Source organism: Panthera onca, chromosome F2, assembly GCF_046562875.1.
Source record: "Panthera onca isolate mPanOnc1 chromosome F2, mPanOnc1 haplotype 2, whole genome shotgun sequence".
Lineage (NCBI taxonomy): Eukaryota > Metazoa > Chordata > Mammalia > Carnivora > Felidae > Panthera > Panthera onca.
Window position 1 is genome coordinate 49527289 of NC_138356.1, and position 20963 is coordinate 49548251.

Below are 20963 nucleotides of genomic sequence, written 5' to 3' on the forward strand. Positions count from 1 at the left end.
CTCCATTGTGTGTGTATAATATACACACACACACACACACACACACACATATATGTTTCACATTAAAGTGGCAGGGGAAGCAAAAACATAAGAGATTAATGGCAGTAATAATTTAAGAGAAATGTAAGTAGTGTGGTCTGGCTGGGGCATACATAATGGAGTGAAGCATGTGTCTCGAGTTAGGCAGGGTACGAATCATAGGGAGAGGGCGCTTTATGCCATTAGAAACTCCATTCAAGTTTCATTCTTCTTTATCCATTCATCCGTTGATGGACATTTAGGCTCTTTCCATACTTTGCCTATTGTCGGTAGTGCTGCTGTAAACATTGGGGTGCATGTGCCCCTTCGAAACAGCACACCTGTATCCTTTGGATAAATGCCTAGTAGTGCAATTGCTGGGTCCTAGGGTAGTTCTATTTGTAATTTTTTGAGGGACCTCCATACGTTTTCCAGAGTGGCTGCATTCTCACCAGTAGTGCAAAATGGTTCCTCTTTGTCTGCATCCTCGACAACAGCTGTCATTGCCCGAGTTGTTAATTTTAGCCACTCTGACTGGTGTGAGGTGGTATCTCGTTGTGGTTTTGATTTGTATTTCTCTGACGATGAGTGATGTTGAGCATCTTTTCATGTGTCTGTCGGCCACCTGGATGTCTTCTTTGGAAAAGTGTTCAGAGATAGGCATTGTCTTTTGATCCGGCTCCTTGCTGCAGCTCAGCACTGTGATAATGTGTTTTGAAGATGGCAGTCTAAACCTGTGAATGAACAAATAAAAAGGTAAACTGTATAGGCAGTATGTAATTGTTGCAACTCTTAGAAGAAGGGAGTAGGCTTGACAGAGAAGATGGAGTCATATTGTAGTGGTGCGAGAGGTGGTTTAAGATTGGTTATATAAGGTAGGCAAGAAGAGAGAGACAAGTGATGGTAGTTTAACTATGTAGAGTATACAGCATTGATATAGAGGGGAATCTACCTTTTTGGCAATGGAAGAAAGCAGAAGGGGAAAGACTAAATATTTAAGAGAAGGAGTCTAAGGGGAGCTGACATTAGTTTACTAGGTGACTGGGGAACTAATAATACAAAGTTGTACAAATATACAAAGAACAGTCATTGGCAGATGCAGTTGCCATATTTAGTCACAAATAGTGCTATGACTATCGGGAGCACGTATCAGACAGGAAAGAGAACAACAAAAACAATGATATAAGTGAGAATGAGAAGGTAGATTAACACTTACATTGATCTTCAGGAGAGGCAATGTGGTTGGTTATTAGCAGAAGCGATAAGACAGTTAAGGATGGTCATAGGGAGAGTTGATCATAAGGAAAAATGGTCAGTATAAAATTATTTTAGGGGTGCCTGGCTGGCTCAGTTGGTTAAACTTCTGACTCTTGATTTAAGCTCATGATCTCCCGGTTCGTAAGTTTGGGTTTGTGAGTTCGAGCCCCATGTGTCTGCATTGACAGTGCAGAGCCCGCTTGGGATTCTCTCTCTTTCCCTTTCTCTCTACCCCTCCCCCGCTCACGTGTACACATGCATGCTCTCTCTCTCCCTCAAAATAAATAAATAAACTTAAAATTTGTTTTAGAAAATAAAACACATTTTTAATAGCTTTTTAAAATAATTTTTAAATATATATGTATTTGTACTCTTAAACTTTTAATAAATGCTTTTGGATGTACTCCAACTCTAGTAATTATGACCTAAAATAATGTAGTTAGCAATGAAATTACAGGAAAGATACGTAAAGCCAACCAAGGACACTGGCATTAGAGTGGCAGCGTGGTGTCGTGGCTTCAGCACAAGTTCTGACGTGAGAAGTTTGAATCCCAGCTTTGTCAGTTACTAGCTCTGTGACCTGGTACAAGATGCTTAATCTCTGCCTCCATCTCTCCATTTGTAAATAGAAATAACAAGAGTGCTTATCTCACTAGGCGACTGTGAGGATAAAACGAGTCAATATTTGTGAAGCACTTATTTCGTGTTTTTTTATTCAGTGAGATCATCAGATTTGTGTGCTGGGTTAGTGTATCCCTTATGGTGGACCTAGACCTCTACTTCTTCCTCTTCCTCAGTCCGGTGTTAAGAGGCTTACTTCTCAGTATCTCCTAAATCAGCCCACTTCTCTCCATTTCTCTGACTATGACGGTAGTTCATACTGCTCTCATATTTGCTTCTTGCCCCAAATATTTCAACATCTTCCTAATTGTTCTCCCAGCTTCTGGACTTGTCCCCTTCCAACAGCGTGCACTTCGTAGCATAGTTGAAGGCTCAGTAAATAGTAGCTAATAATATTGTGCCTCTCATTTATAAATCATATGATAGGTTTTTTGCTTATTTTTTATTCCTGTTGAAAGATAATAAAGATACGATGGCAATAATATTTCACATATGTATTATAGCGAAGTTTTTCCTGTGTCTGTTATAGCTAAAATTTAACTTATTTTATCTGTTCAGAGGGATTAACTATTAGCCAATTGATTAGCTATGGCTTCTTCATTTTCTTTCTTTTTTATTTGTGCAATGTGCATTATTTTGTTTAAGTGTTATGCTTCTCAGTTTCAGGCAAATGTTAATATATGTTAATATGTTAATGTGAGGCTTTAGTTCAGACATATCAGTTGTAATCTAGTCATTTTCAAATACTTTTATTCCAAATATGCCAGGCTTGTTTGTGCTTTTGTGCTTTTTGCATTTTGTTGCATAAAATAGTCTCCCTTACTGGTCTTGCTTGACATTCTCTTCTTTATTCTTTAAAGACCTGCTTACATCTCAGAAACTTTTCTCAAAGTCCTGTTATCTCCTCAATCATTGGTGTTTCTATAGTGTTTTGTTGTTTTCTTGCTTTCATAAGTCTCTCTGTTATGCAATGATTTTTCTTCTCTTACTACATTTAGTTCTTTGGGAGGAACTGTCTTACTTAATTTACATCTTAGATGTCTTATTACATCTCAGAAATCTAGTGTAGTGCCTGATACATATATAATGAGTGGTCCGTAAATGATTTTTGTTGGTCTAAATTATTAGCAATAGAAGTCCTGGACTGTGTATAATAGCTTTTATATGATCTTTAGTTTTAACATTTGTAACAGGTGAAACAGTCAAGAATACAGTAATGTAAAGGATGCAGTCCTGTCTCTTCTATGCAATATCCTATGTTTCATAGTTTAGAATATCAGATATAGAACTACATGCCAGGCACTGGATGGAGAGCTTTTCATATTATTTTATTTCAGAAAACCCTATAAAGTAAATATTAATTCCCTGTTTTGCAGACACAGGCTTAACTTAAGAAAATTGTTATTTAAAAATGTTCTGGAATCTGTGTGGTTCAGTTGGTTAAGCGTCTGACTTCGGCTCAGGTCATGATCTTGTGGTTTGTGAGTTCAAGCCGTGCATCAGGCTCTGTGCTGACAGCTCAGAGCCTGAAACCTGCTTCAGATTCTGTGTTTCCCTTTCTGTCTTCCCCTCCCCCACTCACACTCTATCTGTCAAAAAATAAACATTAAAAAAATTTTTTTAATGTTATTTAAATGTTATTTTACTTATTTTTAAAAAATTTTAAGTTTATTTATTTACTTTGAGACACAGAGCAAGCATGGGAGGGGCAGAGAGGGAAACAGAGAATCCCAAGCAGACTCTGCACTGTCAGTGCAAAGCTTGATGTGGGGATCGAACTCACAAACCATGAGATCATGAGCTGAGCCAAAACCAAGAGTTGGATGCTTAATGGACTGAGCCACCCAGGCACCCCTTTAAATGTTATTTTAAGAAAAGGTGGGATTTTAAGATAGGTCTGTCTGATTGCAAAGTCCTTGCTCTTAGTCACGACTATTATTGCCACTTATCTTTCAGAGAGCAATGATCCCTCAAAATACATGATTTTACTTTGTAATGTATATAGAATTTTTTAAATTTATATAAGTTCTTACAACATATCAGATCATTATCATTACATTATCACCTTGCCAGTTATCATTTTTTTATGTTTTAGTAAAGAGAAATGCAAAAATTTTTAACTTCAGAATATCTAAGTACGTTCCCCTTGGCCAAATCATGCATCTCATCGTTTTCTTTTCCACATTCATAGTGGGAATCTATAACCCAAAATTGCCAATTGTAATCAATAACATGTTACCTTTAATGGTTTTTCTAATTAATTTTTTTCCTTGTAGTTAATAAAGCTTGGAAAGCTTCTAAATTAATGGGACATAAATAACTTTTGGAAGCAATATGCATAATTCATATAGAATTTTGTCTACTTTTGATAGTATATGATGAAATTAAAGATAAACAGTGATGCTCTGTTTTATTGTCTTTGTACTTAAAAGCTATTTGCCTTAAGATTTTTCAATTTCTCTCTTTGAGTTAATTGAGTGTTTAATTGGGATTTTATTTGTAGAAAGAACATCCCCATTTTTCTGATGTTTGTATTTTTTATTGCTTTTATACAAATTATTGTGTTTATGTATCTTTATAAATTCAGTATATGGCGTGCTCTTGCTTGAGATATGTGGAAAAAATTTTCCTTTTAAAATGTTTATATTTCACAAAATGCAATTTAGGCTTTCTCAGAATTTTTATTTCACTAACAAACTCTTAAAAACTCTTGCTTGTTTTAAGAATGGAATTAATTATTATTTTTTTTTGTTTTGTCTTTTCTGTCTTTTCTAACTTGCTTTCGTGGATATTCACACCAGGAGGACAAAGTGGTTAGAGTCTTTTTTCTGTCTAATATTATTTTTTTCTTGTTGCTATTATTGCTAGTTTTAATTTTATAGCTGTATTTAATTTGTATGCTTCTAAGTGTTTTGTTACAGCCATTGTGCATGATAATTGCTATACATTAATATATTTTAAGCATGCTATCTGATTTTACTGAAAAACATATTTCATTATATTATAGATGAAACTTTGATTATTTGATTCTTAAAAAAGCTTGCCTCTTTAGCGTTTGTACCTTTTTAAAGGAGATATCCCAGCATTTTTCATTGTGATAAGAATTCCTTTAACCGTCTTATGTTTCTCTAAACTCATTGTATTGGTCAGAGTTTTTAACAGAAGCTTCTGAGTTAGTATAAAGATTTAATCTTTGTAATAATGAGTCTCAATAGCATCAAACATGGATTTTCTGAAGTACATGTTTATACTTGATTTGAGTATTTAATATATTTTTATTTTTCTTAACAATATGTTTTAGAGATTGGTAAAATGTCTATGTTGTATGCTCATGTTGATTATTAGATATAATTGTAATTAAAAAATTCTCAGATATATAGAATTTGACGACAGGTAAGATTTGAATAATCTGCTAATGTCTGCAGAAGTCTGATTTGGGTTTGGATTTGGATCTGCTCTGGAGATGTTGACTTCCTGCAGAGCACAGATAAAAACTTTCCTTTCTGATTCCTTTGATGAGTCAGACTAAAACTTGAGGTCTTTTCAAGTTTTCCAAATTTAAATTAGCATGAAACCTAAAGAGAAATCCTTTGGCTGATCTCTTCTTTTTTGTGGTTGGAGAATTTTTATTCTTTTTAGTTTTCAGTTACTTGGTTGGGATAACGTAGGTGTTGGCAGATATTGATGTGGGTTCAGAATGAATTCTTAAAAAAATTTTTTTTTAATGTTTATTTATTTTTGACAGCAAGAGAGACACACACAGAGACTGAGTGGGAAAGGGGCAGAGAGAGAGGGAGACACAGAATCTGAAACAGGCTCCAGGCTCTGAGCTGTCAGCACAGAGCCTGACACGGGACTTGAACTCACAGACAGCGAGATCATGACCTGAGCTGAAGTCGGATGCTCAACCGACTGAGCCACCCAGGTGCCCCCAGAATGAATTCTTTGAGCAGAAAAGACACTGTGACTCTGTCACTATCCTTTTTTAATTTTTTTTTAAATACCTATAGGAATTCTACTAAACTTTTGAGGCAGTTTTGAGGACTTAGAGTCAATCACTGTAGACATGTCCCAGACTGGGCACCATATTCGATCCAGGGCAAGCTCCCTAGAGAACCCGCCAGTTTTCTACAAGCCAAGTTTATCAGCTGACCCTCAAGGAGTACAATTCAGGCAATTCAATACCTTTAGAATCTCTAGTGCTACTTTTGTGTTCAGAGTTAACACAAGATACATGATGGTTTGATGATTGTCTGTAGTTTTCATAGTGAATTCTGACATCTATCCCAGAAACGAGACATTTGGTGATAACTTAGCTATGGAAATGACAAGATTTCATAATATAACAGATAGACTAACAGTATGTGAATTTTATGTGCATTAGAACATTTCAAATAGAATTCAACAGGGCTTTTTATGGTACTCTTATGAAGCCCTATTTAATGGAACTTCCACTGATGATGAAAATGTTTTATATCTTTAGCATCCAATGCAGTAGACTCTATCACATGTAGCTATTGGACATGCAAAATGTGGCTAGTGCAACCGAGGCATTTAAATTTAAATTTTATTTAATTTTAATTAAATTTAAACAGCTATTTATGGCTAGTGGCTAAACAAACTCCAAGCTTGGGGGCGCCTGGGTGGCTTAGTCAGTTAAGTGTCTGACTCTTGATTTCAGCTCAGGTCATGGTCTCATGGTTGTGGGATCGAGCCCTGCTTAAGATTCTTTCTCCCTCTGACCCTCCCCTGCTCATGCTCGCATTCTTTCTCTCTCTCTAAAAAAGAAAGAAAGAAAAGAAAGAAAGAAAGAAAGAAAGAAAGAAAGAGAAAGGAAGAAAAAAAGGAGAAAGAAAGAAGGAGAAAGAGAGAAAGAGAGAGAGAGAGAGAAAGAAAGAAAGAAAGAAAGAAAGAAAGAAAGACAGACCAAACTTGGATAGTAAACATTAGGTGACTATTCAGCCTCTAAATCAATGCCCTGTACTATAGGAGCAGTATGATGTATATACTAGCAGTAGAGAGAAAAACTGTACAGAATGCAGGAAGGCTACACTTGCCAATGCCAATCTCTTATATAGCCAAGGAAAATAATTGACAAGGGACATCATCCTAAAGGGCAGAACCAGGGAATATGAATGACAACAGTCAAGGGCGAATAGCTGAATCAGGGGCTGCCCAATAGGATAGACAAAGAAATTAAGGTATGTTTATGTAGGGATTGCTGTGTGCTGTGGACAGTTGACCACTGTATATTTCTTGTTCTTCCCATTTTTGAATGAGAATTTATGTTGCCATCACTCTGTTTTTTCTCCATCATTGTGTATTGAGTGTGTTGGGAACAGACAAGTTGTCTTTCAGTGTGTAGGTCAGTGGTTCACAATAATGCACACTAGACCATGATGGAGAGATTTTCTCTACTTCACGGATCCCACACTCAGAGCTAGATTTTGTAACTAGATGAGACTTTGGGATTTTCTCCCTTGGAGAAGGAGTGAATGTGTTATGTGTTTTATGCATACATACATGCATAGGTATGTATATACATACACATACACAGACACATGCACACACACACACACACACACACACACACACACACACACAGACTTTTGATTAATTGAAAGAGCACACTGTTCTAGAACCTGTTCAATGGCTATCTTAACAGACATTTTCAACTTCTTTCTCTCTTTCAATCCCCAATGGAAGGACTTGAAAAATATAAAATTTTTTAGTCCTTGCAACTGGGAATGACTGTGGCAGTTCTAGCAAATGAAATGTAAGAAAATTTATGAGGGCTTCTAGAAAGTCATGATAAAAAAAAAAAAATAAAGTGTAGTTGGCACTACCTTTTAATGCAAAAGTGTTATCTTGAGCTTTACCAGCCCTTGGTGAAGGTGAGCCAAGAGTATCGGAATCATTAGGCATGCCATCGTTGAGCTGCTGGTTTAATCGTATCAGACACCTTTCTTCAATGTGAGAAAAATATCCGCCCTCAATGAGTTCCTGTCACTAGTAGATTTTCTGTTGCTTATAGACAAAAACATTCCTAGTGGAAACATTACTGGAGATGTAACGTGCAGCAGGGAAACCCTGCAAACATCCCGAGTTTTCTTCAGAAATATCAGACTAGAATAAAGAAATACATGTTGATCATCGCCCAGATACTCATCTATCTGCTTTTGCCTCTGTAATTGTTTGAAGAATTAGGATCACTTAACACCTCAGGTTGCAAACAGTAAATTAATATGAATGTGTTGGTCTGAGAGATTGAATATTTGCTTAAGTATGAATTTATCCTCTTTCACATAGACTCAAAGAAAAAGGATTGATTGTATATATTTTTAATATACTTTGGATGTTTCTTTGAGTTTTGTGTGAAACAAATAAGGAAACTGAATTTCTATGGTAAATTATTTGCCCATAGGTTAAAGCATATCTCTGTTTATCTTGCAATGAATACTGACCTATTCATGTCTAGTGAAAGCATAATGAAATTATAGCTTTGGGAACAAAGTGATGCTCATTTCACTGTCTAGAGATAGTATTATCTGTTTATATAAAGACCACTGTAATGAGGATCTTAAATTATTCCTCTATCTCTTTTTATAATAGTGATTGAATCTCTTAGGGTACTAGTATCTCTTGAGACCCTGGAAAATAAAATTTTCACTCATTAGTGATGGACTGTTGACCTTTACTGTAAAAAGTAATGTTACTAATGGTTATTGTTATTGGAATGAAGGGTGTGGACAGATGATACATGACTTGTATTTCTCTGTTGGGTTGCAGCCGTAGCTATGATATTCAGGGCAAAGTGCTTTGTTTTCATTGAAATGTGATGCTTTTTCTGATGGAAGCACATTATTCAGGCTTCCATACCCTATATGTCTATCTAACTGCTCATTGTAATTCTCATTTGGAGTTGCAATTCAGCAAAAAGGTATTTTTCAAGTTACTGTATATTTGAATGTTCCATTTCATCTGGGCAATAGCTGTGCCAAGTTGCATTCCAGCAAATACTGTCTTAACATGATAAATTAATTTGTTTGCGTTTGCATTTCTACTTAAAAATACAAAAGCATGTATACAATATTAATAAAATTGTTCTAGAAATGGGGTATAAGAGCTCTCCTAGGACCAACTTTTATAATAAAATCACAACTTTCAATACTACTCATACCATCCTACCTCTTAGTACAAGCCTGACAGAGACCAGAATTTGTACATTTTCAGCAAGAATACTATACAAACATCCAGAGTTTTTTATTAGTGATATAGAAGTATTTTGAACTATATTGTTTAGCAACATACCATTCAACAAAAATGTGGAAAAAATGCATTTAGAAGACAGGAGGAGGGCGGGGAGATTGGGGAAGTAGGTGATAGAGGATTAAGAGGTTCAGACTTCCACTTACAAAGTAAATAAGTCACAGAGATGAAAAGTACAGCATAGGGAATATAATCAGTGATATCGTAATAACATTGGGTGGTGATAGATGGTAACTATGCTGGTTGTGGTGGGCACTGAGTAATTTATAGAATTGTTAAATCAATGTGTTGTACACCCGAAACTAATATAACACTGTATGCTAATTGTACTTCAGTAAAAAACAAACAAACACACAAAACAGGAAGTTTTGAGTAAATCAAAAGACAGATAGGGATTGCTGAATATTTGCCTGGATATTTTATATATATTCTAAATTTAGAGAAAAATTTATAATTTTAAAAATCGTGCATCTGAGCAGTTGTATAGTTTTTGTAAATGGGCAAGTGAACTTTGAAAATCTGCTTTAGGTCTCTTATGAAAAGGGATTAAAACTCACACTGTGGAAATTCTGTGACATGACACATGTGTGAAATAAAATATACTAGAGGGAAGTGATAAAGAATATATATGACAAGTGAAAATACTAGTAACTAAATGTTGAAGTTTTTAGAGGTTGATGTTACTAATAAGAACTGATTTCAAATGACTCTTAGCTGGGCTACGATAGAGATCAGAGGAAGTTGGAGAGACCACGATGTATATTTACAGTTGCAGCGTAGCTAACTTCTTGAGAGCAGGGACAGATCATACATTGTGATTATGTATTTTGCTACTTCTTCACCTTTTAGGCAACTTTTAGTTTGATCAAATTATTCCACTCAGGTATTCCATTCCATTGAATTTACGATTGAAACGAGACCTGTTTGTTTATCCTCTATGAGATTCCCATAACCATGAAATGCCATAGATGAATGTTTATGAGCTCCTGAAATAGGAGACAGTGTCATTGGCTACATGCAGTGAAGGATTTGAGAGTTGAGAGTTAAAACTGAGAAATTTAGTGGTTGAATAAAGAGGATAAAAACGAATAGTATATGATGACAACTAGATTTTTGCACTGAATGAAGATATTTGTGCGGAAGCCAACGTATGGAAGATAGAGGACATATTTGGGGCAGGAAAGGAAGGCACTGATTGTAGTTATGGGGATACGGAGTTTGAAGAGCTTTTAGGAAACCAAGAAAGAGGTGTTTATTAATAATAACAACAGCTAACTGTATTAAACAATCATTCTGTATGAAGAGCACTGTAATAAACTTTTCAGCGTGTATTATTTCATTCCTCATGACAACTTCTGTTTAACAGTGTGTGGTGGGAGGCTTCATAGGGGCTGAGGTGGGATGCAACATGAAATGATTAAGAACAAAAACTCTATTTTCAGAATGCCCTGGTTTAAAGCCAGGCTCTATCACTTTACTACTTATTATTTGGGCCAGTTACTTCACTACTAGAAGCCTCACTTTCCTCATCTCTAAAATGGAGGTAACATTCTTTTTTTTATTGTTGTAGTAATATTCTTTTTTATGGCTGAGTAATGGTAAATTGAATATATATACCACATCTTTATCCATTCATCAGTTGATGGACACTTGGGTTGTTTCCACAATTTTGCTATTGTAGATGGTGCTGCTATAAACATCGGGTGCATGATCCCTTTGAATTAGTATTTTTGTATTCTTTGGGTGAATACCCAGTAGTGTGATTGCTGGATCATAGGGTAGTTCTGTTTTTAACTTTTTAAGGAATCTCCCTACTGGTCCCCACAGTGGCTGCACCAGTTTGCATTCCCACCAACAGTGCAAGAGGCTTCCTCTTTCTCCACATCCTTGCCAACACCTGTTGTTTCTTGTGTTGTTGATTTTAGCCATTCCGACAGGTGTGAGATGATATCTCATTGTAGTTTTGATTTGCATTTCCTGGATGGCAAATGATGTTGAGCATCTTTTCATGTATCTGTCAGCCGTCTGCGTGCCTTCTTTGGAAAAATGTCTTCTGTTCATTTTTTAATTGGATTATTTGTTTTTTAGGTGTTGAGTTTGATAAGTTCCTTATAGATTTTGGATACTAACCCTTTACTGGATATGTCATTTGCAAATATCTTCTTCCATTCTGTAGGTTGCCTTTTAGTTTTTTTAATTGGTTGCTTCGCTGTGTAGACGTTTTTTATTTTGATGAAGTCCCAACAGGTTATTTTTGCTTTTGTTTCCCTTTCTTCAGGAAACAAATTTAGAAAGATGTTGCTATGGCTGATGTCAAAGGGGATAGTGCCTGTGTTCTCTAGGATTTTTATGGTTTCAGGTCTCACATTTAGGTCTTTCATCCATTTTGAATTTATTTTTGTGTATGGGGCAAGAAAGTGGTCTAGTTTCATTCTTTTGCATGTTGCTGTCCAGTTTCCCCATCACCATTTGTTGAAGAGACTGTTTTTTGTCCATTGCATATTCTTTCTGGTGCTGTTAAAGGTTAATTGACCATATAGCTGTGGCTTCATTTCTGGTTTTTCTATTCTGTTTCATTGATCTATGTGTCTGTTTTTGGGCTAGCACCATACTGTTTTGATCACTAGAGCTTTGTAATATAACTTGAAGTCTGGAATTGTGATGCCTCCAGCTTTGCTTTTTTTTTTTTTCTTCTTCTTCTTTTCAAGGTTGTTTGGCTATTCGGGGCAATGACATGGATGGAGCTAGAGAGTATTATGCATAGTGACATAAGTAGTCAGAGAAAGACAGATACTATATGATTTCACTCATATGTGGAATCTAAGAAACCAAACAAGCAAAAGGAAAAAAGAGAGAGGCAAACCAAGAAACAGACACTTACCTGTAGAGAACAAACTGATGGTTGGCAGAGGGGAGGTGGGTGGGGAAATGGGTTAAAGAGATGATGGGGATTAAGGAGTGCACTTGTGATGAGCACTGGGTGATGTATGTAAGTGTTGAATCACTATAGTGTGCACTGAAACTAATATAACACTGTATGCTAACTGGAATTTAGGTGTAAACTTAAAAAAAAGAAAAAATGGAGATAATAAATAAGTGTACAAGAACAGTGCCTAACCTATAGGGTTGTTTTATTTGATTACTGATTCCTTCCCCAGGACTCTGAGTATCCTCTTTCCTAAGTGCCAAAAACGAAAGCAAAAGTCACCATCCTGCTTTAAAAATAAACAAAATCATTTATCATATTTTAACATAAAAGATAAAAGAGAACAATATATGGTATTGGTTTGGTGATTGTCTTGTGATAGTCATTGGGTCCAGTGATGATCTAACTGTCCTAGATGTATTCTTCTCCTGTTGAGTCTGCTTCGTCTCTCCAAGGCCTTGGTTTAATTTATCTCACTAGGACAAAACCAGGAGAAGACTTTTTATGGGCCAGTTCTTTCTCGTACGGAGCTGCTTGCGAGTCATCACCTCTGGGAGAATATGCTCATTTCTTATATTCATGATCCCTTCATTTTCTTCTTCTTTACAGCAGTCTCTGCTCTCAATGCCCCTCCCATGCAAAAGGCCCTTTCAGTTCCCTTAACTCTTCCTCTGGTCCCATCTTGTCCTCTGATTCCTATGTCTCTCCATAGTATAGTTCTTTGTCACTGCTGTGCTGCAGTATATGCAAATGTTTAACTTGTTTTAAAGAACATTATTATGTATTTGGATCAGTAACATAGGAACATGGTACAGAATTCAAAAGATACAAAAGCATATATAGCAAAACTAAGTTTCTTTCCCATCCCTGGCCCTCAGTCTCCCAGTTTCCCAGTCCCCCAAATCTCTTCCCTACAGGCAGCCAGTTAGCATTTTCTTTTATATATTCTGAGATCTATTATATAGACATACAGTTTTTACATAAATATTCTGCACCTTAATTTTATCTCTTACTTCTATATCTTGGAGATGTTTCCATATTGATACATATAGAATTATCACATTTATCTTAATGAATTCATTATCACTTTGTATGGATATGCTACAGTCTATTTAATCAGATTATATGTAATCTTTTACTATTATAAACCTATTTTTTTAACATATGTCACATTTGTAATGTGCATTGCATTGCATATGTGCAAATATTACCGTAGGATAAATTCCTTGAGATGGAATTGCAGAACATTTCAAATTTTGATCAGTATGCCAAATTGCCTGCTCTGAAGGTTGCATTAATTTATATTTCTACTGACAGTAGGCGAGGGTGCTGGTTCTCACATCCTTGATAATACAAGGTGTCCATCTTTTTTATCTTTACCAAGCTCATTGTTAGTTTATTTTGCATTTTTCTTACTGTGAGTGATATTGACATCTTTTTATATTTAGAAGCCATTTATGTTTCCTTTTCATTCTACTGTCTGTTCATGATTTCATCGAAGACGAAAGCTCTGTATTTCGTTTAGGTTCTGAAATCATTAAAAGTACTTTTATTAATGTGTATTCATATTGAAGCAAGATGCTTTGTTAGACACTAGAAGTTTCAGTATGTTTTAAAGTATAGAGCTAGGGAGCAAAAAGGCTAGAAAAGGAAAAAACAAACTTGAAAGGTCCTCTCCTTTTTACGAAATTTTATGATAATTTTGTTGGATTTTCCACATGACCATTCAGAAACAGCTTATGTACAGCAAGTTCACTGCGAAGTGATGCATGTCTTAAATGATAAGCAAGGGCAATTTACATGCTATCACACTGTTGGCCATGCTATGTTTTCAGACTTAACGCATTTATTTTCAAATTGTTGTTTCAAATGTTTCTAAAACTTAGAGCTCATTCAGATATAGTGATGAGATTTATATTTTTAAAGATAAAGACAGGTTCTGCAGTACATCTGAAAGAGCTGTTTACTTCTTTGATACTGTGTCAGAAAACATAGGGAGGATGAAACCCATGATGGAAGTAGGGGATAGGAAATCCCATTTGAATCGACACATTTGGTTTATTTTATGTTTGAGAGGGCGGGCGCAGGCGGGGGAGGGTCAGAGAGAGAGGGAGACAGAGATTCTGAAGCAGGTTCTGTGCTGTCAGCACAAAGCCCGATGTGGGGCTTGGACTCACAAACAGTGAAATCATGACCTGAGCCGAAGTTGGACGCTCATCTGAGCCACCCAGGTGCCCCAACACATTTGATTTTAAGCTAATGAGTTCAAATGATAAATCTTTGTAACTTATGCAGTGTTACTAAAAGTCCAAATGACCACTTTCCCTTTAATCAAAATTCTGTTCCTTTAGTAAAGGGAGACTTTAGTTCTGATTTCATATTTTTTATCATGTAAGGGCTTACATTTTTCTTATTCTGTACTATTCTTTGCTCATTTGTATTCTTTTTTTTTTTATATGAGTACTCTATATGCTAAAGAATGTAATTCCTTATAATGTATGCTATAAATACCCCAGGTGTTTTTCTTTTTGTTTACTTATATGTAAAAATGTTTAATTGCCTTGTTGTCAAATCTGTCAGTCTTTTTAGCATTGGATTTTATATCATGCGTAGTAAAACCTTTGCTCCAAGATTCCAAAAACAAATTCTCCCATACTCTGTCATGGCCTTTTTTTTTTTTTTTTTTTTTTTTCTCTTTTGGGCAAGAGAAGGGGGGGTATCCATTTTTTTTTTTTTTTTAATATTTAGCACTAGCTTATTCAGAAGTTATTTTGGTGTTGGTTATATGGTTTGGCTCCAACTTTATTTCATATTGTTATCCATTTGTCACAGTGCTATTTATTGAATAATCCATTTTTTACACAGGAATTTGCACAGCCACATTTTCCATATATGCAATTCCCATGTGCTTTATGGTTCATTTCTGGTGTCTGCACATTGATTTTTAATTCTTGAGCCAGTACCAAGTACTACATAGTTTAGTGGCTGTACCTTTTAAATATAGTTACTAGTATATTGTACCAGTGGTCAGAGGCATATTGGGGGGTGTCCATAGGGGTGGGGAAAGGAACATGTTGTCTGTAGAGAACAGTAAAAACAAAACAAAACACACAACTCACTAAAAGTTGGCCTAATTATTATTATCTCCATAGGCAGGCAATTCTAAACCATTTGCTAATAAAATACTCCTCCCCTCTGGGGCAGATTACATCAAATCCCTACCCCCCCCCCCCCCCCCCCAGTGCAGCTAGTTTCCTTCCATTGCTCTTCTTTCCTTTTCACAGATTTCCTTTTTTCACAAAAAATCTGAAGTGTAACTTTCAATAAAATACACAGGACTTAAGTCTAGTTTTACGGTTTTGAAAAATGTGTGTTTCCCACGTAACAACTGTCACCCTCATCTCTACTGTCCCCATCATCCTAGGAAGTTCACTTGTGACCTTTCTGTGTTACTTCTTCACCTCCCTTTTCCAAAAGGCAATCACCTGTCTGACTTCTCTTAGTTTTGCCTGTTCTTGAACTTCATACAAGTAGAATCATATGGTGTTCCGGTCTTCCTTCTCTGAATTCAAAGCCTGTGAAATTAATCCATATTGTTGCCATGATGTCAGTAGTTTGTTCCTTTCATTCCTACTACTTTGTTGTGTGAATGTACCACGCTTTGTTTATCCATTGTCCTGTTGCAGGACGTCTGGAAAGTTTCCATTTTTGGGGGGGGGTGGCTACAAAAAATCAAGATGCTGTAAATATTGTTCCAGGTCTTTTGTGGGCGTATGCTTTTATCTGTCTTTGATAAATACTGAAGAGCAGAGTTGCTGGGACAAAAGGTAAGGCATACTACGAACGGTTTTCCAGAGTTCATCACGTGCAATTTTACACCTCCATCAGCAATATATGAAAATTCTGGTTACTCCACAACCTGACCAGCATTTGGTGTGAGTGTGAAGTCGTTTGGTTTTTATTTTTATTTCCCTAACGTCTAATGATGTTAAGCGTCGTTAGTGTTTATTGGCCGTTCATATTACTTCTCTTGTGAAATGTCTGCTTGAATCTTTTGCCCACTTTAAAATTGCATCTTTATCTTTTTATTATTGATTTGTAGGCATTCTGTCTATATTCGAGATATAAGAATCAGGTATACGTATGTATTTTCTCACTCTTTGGCTCACCTTTTCATTTCTTACTGGTGTGTTTTAGGGAACAAAAAAATTTAATTTTGGTGAACTCCAATTTATGAGCTTTTTCTTTCATGGCTAGTGCTTTGCGTATTCTAGGGTATCCTTGCCTGTCCCGAGGTTGCAAGGCATTCTCTTGGTTATACTTGCTTGCTTAGTTTTCCTTCTATATGATAGAATCAATTTGTTTAGTCCTAAGTAAATCATATAGATATTTTTTACTTAGTCATTTAATTATGGATCAGTTTGGAAGAATTGTCATCTTTATGATATGAAGTCATCATATTCAAAATTAGAATATGGTTTTTGATTTATTAATTTTCCTTTATATCTCTCAGTAGTATTTATATTAATTTTGCATGCTTCTCAGTAAGTTTATTTTAAAATTATAAATGAATATTTTATTTTTCACTTATTTTTACATAGGAATATATGGTTTTGCCACCTTTCTGAATTATATTACTTCTCAGGGTTTTCCATTGTTTCTCTTGAGTTTCAACAGGATGAAACCATATGACCTGAAAATAATAGTATAATCTATTCTCTCCTTTTTGATTTCTCTTGTTTAATTGCATTAGTCAGAACCCTCAGAACAACGTGAAATAAAAATTTATTCACTTATATAATTAGTCTACATAACTTGTCCTTTTGTTGTATTTTAAAATTTACTCTATAATTGTATGATTACTTTCAAGTTCTTCCTGCCCCCACCACTCCTGTGCAAACATGTTTTCCATTTCTGTTGCAGATTTAACTCAGTTTTGTTCAGAGGTTTCTTGACATACTGACTTCATACTTCATGGTCTTTATATAGGATATAAATATAAAATATAAATATATGTATATATATAATTTTGGATTTGATTTGCTAGTATTTTGTTGAGGATTTCTCCATCTGTGTTCATGAAGGATAATGGTCTATACCTTTTTGTTCTTTGTTCTTTTCTGGTTTCGATTTTAAGGTTATATTGACCTCATAAAATGAATTTTATTCCTTTTCCATTCTTTCTGAAAGTTTGTTTTATTTCTTCTTTAAAGATATGATGGGATTCACCTTTGAGGCCAGGAGACTCTGGAGTCCTCTGTGGGAATTTCTAAAATTATGTGCTCAATTTTTAAAAGATGTATAGAACCATTCAGATGATTTCTTATTGTGTATTTTATTTCGGTAAGTTTTGTTTTTGAGGGAGTTTGTTTTATCTGAGTTTTTGAATTTGTTGCCATAAAGCTGTTCATCATATCCACTTAATGTTGGTATGATCTGTAGAGGTGACCCCTCTTTCATGCTCGATATTGAGAATCTGTGTTTTCTCTTTCTGTGTCTCTATAATCAGTCTTGGTGTAGGGGTGAATCAGTTTTTGCATTTTGTCTTTTTGTTTTGCTTTGTTTACATTTTGTTCAGTTTTTTTTTCTTCTTATATTCATTCTTCCCTTCTTCTGTTTACTTTGGGTTTATATTTTTTGCTTTGCTAGTATCTTTTTTTTTTTTTTAATTTTTAATGTTTATTTTATCTTTGAGAGAGAGGGAGTTGGGGAGAGACAGAGCACGAGCAGGGGAAGGGCAGAAAGAGAGGGAGACACAGAATCTGAAGCAGGCTTAGGCTCTGATCTGTTAGCACAGAGCCCGGCGTTGGGGCTTGAACTCATGAATCATGAGATCATGACCTGAGCTGAAGTTGGATGCTTAACCATCTGAACCACCCAGGCGCCTCTCCTTTGCTAGTGTCTTAAAGTAGGAGCATACCTTATTAATTTTATACTGTTCTTCTTTTCTAACACAAGCCTTTGAAACTGTAAATTTCTCATTAAGAACTGCTTTAGCTGCATCACATAAATTTTGATAGGTGTACTTATATTTTATCATCAGGTTAAACCATTTAAAAATCTTCTCTTGGGGCGCCTGGGTGGCTCAGTTGGTTAAGCGGCCGACTTCGGCTCAGGTCATGATCTCGTGGTCCGTGGGTTCGAGCCCCGCATCGGGCTCTGTGCTGACAGCTCAGAGCCTGGAGCCAGTTTCAGATTCTGTGTCTCCCTCTCTCTGACCCTCCCCTGTTCATGCTCTGTCTCTCCCTGTCTCAAAAATAAATAAAACGTTAAAAAACAATTAAAAACAATTAAAAAAATTAAAAAAAATAAAAATCTTCCCTTGTTTGAAAACATGTTGCTTTACTTACAAGTGTTTGGATTTTTTTTTTTTAAAGATATCTATTCATTTCCAACCTAATGCCATTGCAGTTAGAGAACGTATTGTGTTCTCGAGATGTTATTCCTTTGGAATTTGTTGGGATGCATGTGATTTTTCTTGGTGAATGATCCATGCACACTAGAGAGTGATGTTCAATATATTGTGTCATACATATCTGTTAGATCAGATTGGTTAATGGCATGGTTCAAAACTTGTAAATTCTAACTGGTGTTTTGTGAAATAAGTTACTGAGGGAGAGTTGTTAAAAGTATCTTAACTGTGGATTTATTTACTTTTCTCTTTAATACTTTCCATTTTGCATCATCTTTATTTGAAAGCTGTATTATTGGGTCACTCACATTCAAGATTGTGAATGTGAATATTATGTTTGGATTGACATTTTATTATCACAAAGTGCTTTTCTTTTTATGTGGTAGCACTCAATTTTGATGTCTACTTTTTCTGATATTCAGAAGCACAGCCTTCTGCTAGTGTTTTCATGGTAAATCTTTTGCCATACTTTTACTTTGAACCTGTCTTTGTCTTTATTGAAAGTTTTTTTTTAGTTCAAAAAACTTTCTTTAATGTTTATTTATTTTTGAGAGAGAGAGAGAGAGAGAGAGAGAGAGAGAGAGAGAGAATCTGAAGCGGGCTCCAGGCTCTGAGCTGTCAGCACAAAACCCGATGTGGGGCTCGAACCCAAGAGCTGTGAGATCATGACCTATGGTCCATGAGATCATGACCTGAGCCACAGTTGGACGCTTAACTTACTGGCCACCCAGGTGTCCCTGCCTTTATTGAAAGTTTTAAAGAGAAAAGCAGACAAATCCACAATCAGAGTTATGAGACTTTAACACCCCTCCCTAATTAACTGATAAAATAAGTACCCAAGTACTCCAAAGTTCTTACGTTTAAAATGAATTTCTTATAAATAACATCTAGTTGGGTCTTGCTTTTTGTATCCTGTCTGGCAATCGCTGCTTTTAATGAGTCTATTAACATTTGATGTAATTATTGATATGTTTAAGTCTACTATCTCTAGTATTTTTTTTTTTTTTTTTCTATTTGTCCTCTCCAGTCTTTGTTCTTGTTTCAGCTTTCTTGACTCCTTTGGGGAGAATTAAGTGATTTTTTTACATAGTTTGTTTCATTTCCTTTATTCACTTTTTAGTTGTGTCTGTTTCTGGTGTTTTTTTATAGAAAGCTCAAAAGATTATGGTATACATCTTTAACCTATCACAATCTACTTTGAAAATATTCATGTACTTCATGAATAACATAAGTTTACTTACCTCCTGCTTTTTGTGCTCTACATACTTTATCTATATATGCTAAAACACCCACATTACATTGTTACTAAAAACAGCTATAAGTAGACAACGGTTTTTAAAAGTAGATTTGTATATGTCTGTGTATGTATATATAAATAAGTTTAAACAACACTCTTTTACTAACATTTATTCTTTTGCTGTTCTTTATTCCTTCTTATAGAAGCATACCTTTTTCCTTCAGCCCAAATCTTGTAACACTTCCTGTAACACAAGTGTGCTGGGGATGAACAATGTCAGCTTTTGTGTGTCTGAAAGTGGCCTCATTTCATCCATATTTTTGAAGCATATGTTTGCGGGATTTAGAATTTGGGCTAAATGGGTTTGTGGGTTCCTGGATCATGCTGTAAATTACATACCAGTGTGAAGTGCAGGACAGTGTTTTGAATTCTCAGGGGAAACTTCTTTGCTTGTCTAGAGCAGAAGTACTTCCTGTGCTTCCCCTGTCAGTAGATGAAACTTTTCTGGTTTACCCTTCTATTGAAGGCATAGATTCTCAGTACCCTGTCTCGTGCATCATTGTGGATTTAACACCTCAGCCTGTGTAGACCCTAGGCTCGCTCTATCTATCTATCTATCTATCTATCTATCTATCTATCTATCTTTGTGCTGTTCCTGAATAGGCGTTAAAATCTTAAACTACACAGTGCCAATCTTTAAACATTACCACTCTGGTTTGTAACTCCTTTTTCCTTTTTGACCCCTCAGCTTCTTCTTCCTTGTGTCCTCAGCTTTGCATTTAAACTAATTTGTTATTTTTTATACTTTATTATCTAGGTAGAATAATTTTCAGGCTATTTTGATGTGGCATCATACGGGTTTTAATAGGAATTTTGACTTGAGTTCCTTGAGATAACATGTGATGATTAGAATATTTTAGAATTTTAGTATCTATTGTAGTCAGGACGGAATTCTACAAAACAGTGAATAATATGGTTTTTTTTTTTTTGTTTTTTTTTTTACATCAAAGACTTGTTACTCATAAAGTCACATTGTGAAAAAGAGAGCAGTCCAACAGCAAATAGCTTGTTCCATTTTGCCACTAGGATGAGTAGACTTGACCAGTTTAGTAGCTTGAAATTATGCTTGTTGTGAGTGTAGTCTTTTATAAGAAATGACTTACCCAAGTTTTTCTAACAACACGAGGAGACATAAAACTGTATTCTGGCATTGAAGAGAATGT

At 35.5% G+C, this 20963-nt stretch overlaps 1 protein-coding gene across 36 annotated transcripts in view; it reads left to right on the forward strand.

Moving 5' to 3' along the window:
• The window catches only part of RIMS2 (regulating synaptic membrane exocytosis 2), a 602465-nt gene that overhangs the window by 128813 nt on the left and 452689 nt on the right, over nucleotides 1-20963 (forward strand). The gene's annotated exons all lie outside the window — the stretch shown is intronic.